The sequence below is a fragment of the Lepisma saccharinum genome, chromosome 12, assembly GCF_977018435.1.
Source record: "Lepisma saccharinum chromosome 12, izLepSacc3.1, whole genome shotgun sequence".
NCBI classification, from domain to species: domain Eukaryota; kingdom Metazoa; phylum Arthropoda; class Insecta; order Zygentoma; family Lepismatidae; genus Lepisma; species Lepisma saccharinum.
In genome coordinates this window covers 18,304,090-18,311,640 of record NC_139240.1, presented here as the reverse complement: position 1 = coordinate 18,311,640, position 7,551 = coordinate 18,304,090, and the positions used below count along the sequence as shown (strand labels likewise).

At 39.3% G+C, this 7,551-nt stretch overlaps 1 non-coding gene across 1 annotated transcript; it reads left to right on the top strand.

Annotated features, from left to right (window-relative positions):
- Nucleotides 1-3,490: 3,490 nt before the first annotated feature.
- Nucleotides 3,491-3,562, top strand: TRNAG-UCC (transfer RNA glycine (anticodon UCC)). Its single transcript has one exon. It is a non-coding gene; the product is annotated as a tRNA-Gly (tRNA).
- The last annotated feature ends 3,989 nt before the right edge of the window (nucleotides 3,563-7,551 follow it).

The following is a 7,551-nucleotide window of genomic DNA, read 5'->3' as shown; positions in this document are numbered from 1 at the left end:
GCTGGGCCGTGAATGGGACAAAAAGGAACCTAAAGGGCCAATTTGGGCCCAAAAGAACCCATGAGGCCCTCGAGATCCGTAGGGGGCTCATAAAGCCCAGGGTGGGAGGTATGGTCAGTCCACCTCTTAAGGAGTGCTACTCCAGTCCGTGATGGTATACCCAAAAAAGAAAAAGTGAAAAAGAAAGAATAAAAAACAAAAAAGAAAAAAATTAGAGAGCGATCTGCGTCAAATCTGAAGCCAGCCAGGGTCAAGAAGCAGCTGTGCAAGTAAGTCCTGTTGTTTTATGTAGAATTTTAACAAACAAGTAAAAATTCAATAGAAGTAAAATGGTGCGAACTTAGAAATAGAAGCACTATTAATATTCCTTGAGTTTTGAAACACACGATATCATTTATAGTGTGTAGTTACATTGGCATTCACTTTAACAATCTTTTTTGTGCAGCTACCAAAAAACATTATTAATAAACAAACACAGTTGCCGTTGAGTAGATATTGCATAGGCGAAGAGGGAGGCCGTTCCGCTACCCTGAAGAGGCAACAATGGAGAAGATGGCGCCAATGCAAGGAAAGAACGGGGAGGACTTTGGGGCATAGTGTGCTATGGGGTTATTCGTATGCCTGTTAAGGGGCCCTGTTCCCGTTCAGATCTACCATGGACCTACCCGAGCAACCCGTGTTGTCACATCGGATTGGCAGAAAAGAGCTAAAGGAAGGAGCGGAGTTCTGTCGTCTTCTAAGTGCTCACCACACAAACATCAAACTGACCCGAGAAAAGTGTGGATCTTTCGTTTTCACGTTCAGAAGACACAACGGCGCTTATGGAGAAACCGCACAGTGTTGCCAATACAGCGCTAGCTCATGTCGCCGGGAAATGATGACCTTCCTTCACAATGAAGGTGTTACATATTTTGTATATATAATGATAATTATATGTAATTATTAACATTAATATTATACTGTGAACGTTACAGTTACCCTTTTTACTATGATCCATTGCGATCACTACACACGCGAGTGTAATGCACGAAATCACTTAAAAAAGTAAAAATCACTGAGAGCTCACACAACTGAAAACACTTTTTCGGGAGAGGGAAAAAGTCTAAACAGACCAAAGCAGATCTCTCACTCAAGTAAGGGGACCCTGGCACATGGGTTAGATTCAAGTTGCAACCCAAACAAACAAATGAGTTATGGCCCACGTGAACTGATAAGACGCGAATGACTCAAGCAAGGCATGTCATATTTCTATCTTGAAGCCCCATATTTTGACACGTGTTGGAAAGCCTTTCAAAGGTTAATATGGTGTCTATGAATTTATGTGTACGTTGGAAACTGAAAGGTGATCTTCATTTCAGCATTAATGTCAACAGTAATGTAAACGAAAACAACGTGTATTTGCGACAGCACTAATGTTGCTCACAACAGCAGCATTGGAAATAATTGTCAATTATTAAATTTAAGTAATTTCAATTCTATTATAACAAACTGCATGAAGTTCATATTTTTACTGAAGGGAAATAAAATAACAACTGAAAAACTTTGTGGTGATAGCTGGAATGCTGCGGTGAGTCGGCTCAAGATGGCCAGACGTCTCCTTACTTCGCGCGCGGTTCGGGTTAAAAAGAAACTCCAAATGCATGAAAGTAATATTTCTGGGAACCTTTGAGTGGTTATAAAAAATAATTTCATTATTTTCTCCACAACTTTGTCGCTGGAAGTTTTTACTTGGAATTACAGAACAAAAAATGGCCAGCGACGACATTTTCTACTGCACGAATATAAAAAATCTCCACATACTTTATTTGAATATCTTTTAATGCAAATATGCTTCAAAGTATTGATAAATTCTGAGTACCACCGTCACCTATGACAATTAAAAAACAGTGTCAATTTTTTTCATAATGAAAGCTTCAATTTTACGGCATGTTTCAACGTTAGGAATGAAAACAATGTAAAAATTGTTTTTTTCACAGAAAATTTGCGTTTTTAATTTATCTAAAATTATGTAAGCAAGTTACCAGTTTTTTGTGTTCACCATCGTATTCTCTACAAAATTTCCTGCAAAACTGCAGGTACCGATTTTACTTAAGCTAAATTTGTAAATCCAGAAATTTGACAACAGCGCGCTCGTATTTCCCATAAGAAAAGCATTGCCCATAAGAGCCCATTGTGTCTTCTGAACGTGAAAACGACTCTAGTCATTGGATTTTCGTGGTAACTGTCTCATGAGTGGTAGAAGCTCTTTCTAGGAGTGTTTGTGGCTAAATCACTGTGCGGATTGCAAAACAAGAACGAAATGAACAAATATCTAGCTCGAAGACATCTTTTCTTTACCGAAGGGGGCGGGGGGTGTAATAACGTCTAGCAGGCATAATTGTCGTGCTGATAGTCGGTAACACTTTTTAAAAAGTCACGCCACGCCACTGTCCTAGCCACAGAAATATTAACTCGATCACGAGTCTTAGTTTTCAAGTTTTAGGAAAGGAATTAAATTGATTATAAATAATAGGTTTATCCTCACCATACTTTGCAATGATTTTCTCTATCTTACTCGGTAAACTAACGTAAATTCAAAGGCAGCGAAACATCTTGTAGAATGATAATTTGTGAGCTTTTCTAGTGTCGACAATATTCATAAGAAAAGTATGCACGGAGCTAACACAAGAATATATTTGTATTGAAGCATTCGATTTTTTCTAAACACTTGTTAATACTTCTTGAATTTGTTCAGGTGGGCAATCTGGTGGGCAGAGGAATTTATGGATGAGCGTTTGCCCACCCGCGCCCACCCTGGACCTGGGCACCGAACGATCTTACTGAAAAAGGTTAGAAAAGAGAGAATGCCATAGCGTCCCGTGAAATTATCTGCGTTGTATTAAATCAATATTGTTTTCAGTTTGCAAAAATTGAATCTAAAAATTTTCTGCTCGCTTCACTCGCATCGTTCTTTTCTGTAATTCATCTTTGCTGTTGGTTTGTTATGAGGTGGCTGAAATTATTATGTAATGTATTTAAATAATATATCAACTTGCAACCATATAATGGAGCATTTACTTCTTTCATAAAAGTAACACTCGACATCAACACAATTCCAAATCATTTGGATAAAATGATTTCGGGATCGCCTGTTTCCCAATGAGAATAGCCATGATGATGATTTTCATAATGAATAAAAGCATGAATACGTTAGCCCAAATAAGTCCCCAAGTGGACAGCAGTGGCGCGCCCAGAATTTTCGAAAAGGGGTTACATATACGTTTTCTAATAGTCAAACCCTAGTTTTGCCATCTTTTCTTTCCTGCCTTTGACGTTCTCTCCCTTTATATATATATATATATATATATATAAAAGTAGTAAGCACGCCACTGTACGAAAGTTAAAGTTGTTTCCCTACGTACGATAAATAACTCTCGCGGGATTTGTGACGTATCACATCCCAAGCGCAGCATATGCGGAACTATCTAAACCAGCAGGTTTGAGGCGTGTGGCGATGGTGGTGTAATGGTCAGCATAGTTGCCTTCCAAGCAGTTGATCCGGGTTCGATTCCCGGCCATCGCACATTTTTTATTTTATTTCTTTAGCTTTTTTGTACTTTTTCTATTCAATTGAAAGTATGAAGAAATATAATTCGCCTTACAATTAATGAAGGAAGGTCGGTCTATCGTCAGTATAATACAAGACGATTGTTTAGGTGGTGCCTTTAACGGAGGAGGTCACGTGATCTACTTTTCTTGTAGCCGTCGGTGCAGGCCCGTAGCCAGACAGGGGTCGGGGGGCTCAGTCAGTCCCCTTGACATTAGGTAAAACATTTTTTTGTATAATTTGTTTGCAGTTTAAGTGAAAATGCATACAGAGGCTATTATAGATCGACCACAAGGAAAAAAACCTTGGGACGACAAGTCCCCGCGCATCTTTCCCTTCTTCCCTCCACCTCGGGCCATAAGGAAGCATTGTCCACTCTCCCCCTCCCCTACTCGCGGGGGTACGGTGCACAGGACTCGCGGGTCTGCGCAGGTTGTTTTGTTCGTGGTTCCACTATACATTCTTTCATCTTGTTTATGAGCCGAAGTCTAGGTAGAATATTCTTTCTTAAGAGAACTTTTTTATCTGTACCTTCGCTGCCCCCTTCCACATCTGCGTCAAAAGTCAACAGCTCCCAATTTTTGGGAACGAAAGAGAGTTCTATTGCTTCGGATAGGGGTGGAATGTACTAAAGGCACTATGATATGATATAATATTTGTATCATCAAAGTAGTATGGAGTGTGTAGTAAGGGATGATGTCAGTAGAAGTCAATTAACACTTCAAGAGATGTTTTAGAAGATATAGAAAAAACGGTAGTATTTGCATGATATTTTTAAATTTTATGTTTTATATTAACTTGATGCCTCCCCCCCCCCCCCCGCACACACACGTAATTTACCTTTATTTAATACTGTTAAACTTTCGAAAATGGACTTGGTTTACAAAGTCTCCCCTGATAACCCGCGAGCCCCCTCCCCCTGGAGATCAATTCTAGCTACGGCCCTGCGTCGGTGGCAGAGTCACGAGTGCATTCCGTGTTCGACTCCTCCGAAGAATTAGATTAGATTAGGTTTATTTACTTTCATACGATCGTTTGTTTGTACATTGCACAATAATATTGATCAGGTCATGGCACTATTACGCACTCAAATGCATAGGCGTAGTTTTGCCCGTCCGCTGGGGGGAGGGGGAGGGGGGGGGCTGGCTGAGGCTAACTTTATTCATGCTTTTATCCATTACATAAATCATCACAGGCATTCTCCTTGGGAGACAGGTGATCCCATCCAAAAGAAATGGAATTGTTAAAAGGAATAAATACGTTATTATACCGTAGATGGTTGTAAATTTATTAAAGAACACATTTCTTCTTTAGAATAACGAAGGTATAATTTTAATATGTGGTTATATTAATCCTGTATACATGGTACTGAGCAAATTATAATGCTGCAAGGCATTTAAAAGCACAATCTACATACGAGATTTCATTTCATTACTATTTCATTTCAAATGATAACCGATTATGACATTCGAAGCAGGTTTTATATGATCACTTTGCCTGTGCATTCTTTAAATTTCTTTCTGAAATTCAATAGTCTAAGCTTGTTTGCTCGACGCCCGACTTGTACTATTAATAAACTCTCCATTAAAAGGAATGATCATTTTGTCATCTGTGCTGTAATTTCACAAACAGTATGTGCACAACATGATAGAATGATTTTCCGATAATTTCCAATCTCCGAAAGATGATTAAGATTTCTTGCTGTTATTCAACCAGTATAAGAACGTGTCCTTCCACGATAATCTTCCTGCGGGTTGCTTGAAACAACAAATAAGCTTCTTCTTACCTCCAGAAGAATGAATCTATCCCGAGACTCCAAGAGATACCTGAGATTCCTAGAGCAGCATCCCTAGAAGTGATCCACAAGATTCACCCGTCACCAGGAGAGTTGAACACAACTTTCAACTGCACCGCTTTCGTACAATGGAAAATAAAATAAACCTCGCACATCTGCATACATTTATTTATTTACTCAGAGTTTCAGATACAGTCTTATTTGGCCATTTTACACTGAAACAACATAAAGTCGAAACAAAGATAACAAAAGATAAAACAATAACAAGATGGGATAGATTTACATGTTCTTGGTCAGTAATGTACAAAAATTACTTTCTGGAAGGAACATGTCTACATCCGGGGGAAGTTTGTTGTAGATTTCTGGGAGCCTGTTAAACAAGGAGCGTTGTAGAAGGGATAGCCTAGTGGTTGGGTTGTGGAAGAGTTGCAGGTTACGCGTTTGCTTTTGGGGTACCCTAAGTGTAAATTCACTAATTAGGAGATCAGTTCTGATTTTGCCATTTATTATCTTGCATAAAAATTTCATGTCAGCTAGATCACGACGAAAGGATGAAGAGTGAATATTCAGAGCAGCCATGCTGTCTGATTTGGATACATGTCGGAAAGAAGGTATTCTATGGCGAACAATTGCAAGAAAGAAACTGAGAACAGAATCTATTCTGGTAAGATTGGTTTTTGAGGCCATTGCCCAAATTGGGGAGCAGTATTCAAAGATGGGCAAGATGAAAGATTTAAAGAATAAGGCAAGAGATGATAGGTTTTGAATTTCACTAAATCTGTATGAAGACCAAGAAGGCGCGTGGCTTTTTTAGTGGTAGCTATAATATGATAATTAAAAGTGAGTTTTTCGTCCATGATAATACCTAGGTCCTTTTGAGTGGAAACTTTTTGGATTGGATTGTTTTCAATAGCATAAGCAGACACCACTTTGTTCTTTTTTAGGGAAAAAGTAAGGAAAGAGCATTTCTGAGGGTTTAGTTCTAGATTCCACTGACGACACCACTTAACAAGTTCTGTGAGAGCATTTTGAAGAATCGTCACATCATGATGCGATGAGATCTCCTTGAAGAGTTTACAATCATCCGCAAACAAAAGTATATTGACAGGGAGGGAGGACAGTTTTTCAGGTGGGTCATCCATGTACAGAAGGAATAGAAGTGGACCTAAGACACTCCCCTGAGGAACTCCAGACAAAACGGGAAGAAAGTTAGAAGACGTACCTGAAAGAACAACACGTTGTTCACGCTCATGGAGGTAGTCCTAAAGTATAGAGAGAAATTTTCCATGGATGTTAAATTTGGATGGTAATTTATGTAGAAGAAATTTATGATTAATTTTTTCAAAGGCTTTCGAAATATCCAAATATATAGTGTCAAGTTGGGAGTTATTATCAATAGTCTGGCAGCATGCGAAAGCAAGACGGAAAGATTTGTTAGGCAAGAGCTGCCTGGTAGAAAACCATGTTGTGCTGAATTGATATACGGTGACGTAAACTGAAGTAACCTGTTTTTCATGATTTTTTCACAAATAATTGATAGTGGCAATACAAGTGAGATTGGTCTATAGGATTTTACACATTTTTTTATCTCCAGTTTTGTGAATGGGCACAATGTTGGCCCGTTTCAAGTTTTTCGGAAACACACACTCAGAGAAACATTTGTTGAGTAAGGCAGACAGGGGAAGAGCCAAGGAGTCGGCAGTTTTACGCAGGAATATTGTATGGATTTCTTCTGGACCAGAAGGTATTTTACTTCCACGGGGGACGTTTTGATTGAAGATAGTGTGTGAGGACAGACAGCATTTAAGTGGGGGAGAGGGTCGGAAACTGAGAGAGGGGAGAAGTTCTCATGAAAAAAAGCATTGAAAAGTTGGTGACGCGGTGCAACCAGGGCCGGCGGGAAGGGGGGGGGGGCGAACCGTGCCACCACCCAGAGCGGCAAATGTTCAGGGCGGCAAAATTTGAAGAGAAGAAAAATATATGCCTATTGAAAACTTGAAAGTTATAATGTTATATTATATAATTTGGAAGTTAATAATATATGCCAACTCACAGTTTTGAAGGAACATGTAAGTAGTCTGACTTTAAAACCACTGAGTGCCACAAGGTGGGAAAGCAGATTTGATGCCTTAACTCCGTTGTGATATCAAGTGGGAAAAGTCTATGATGC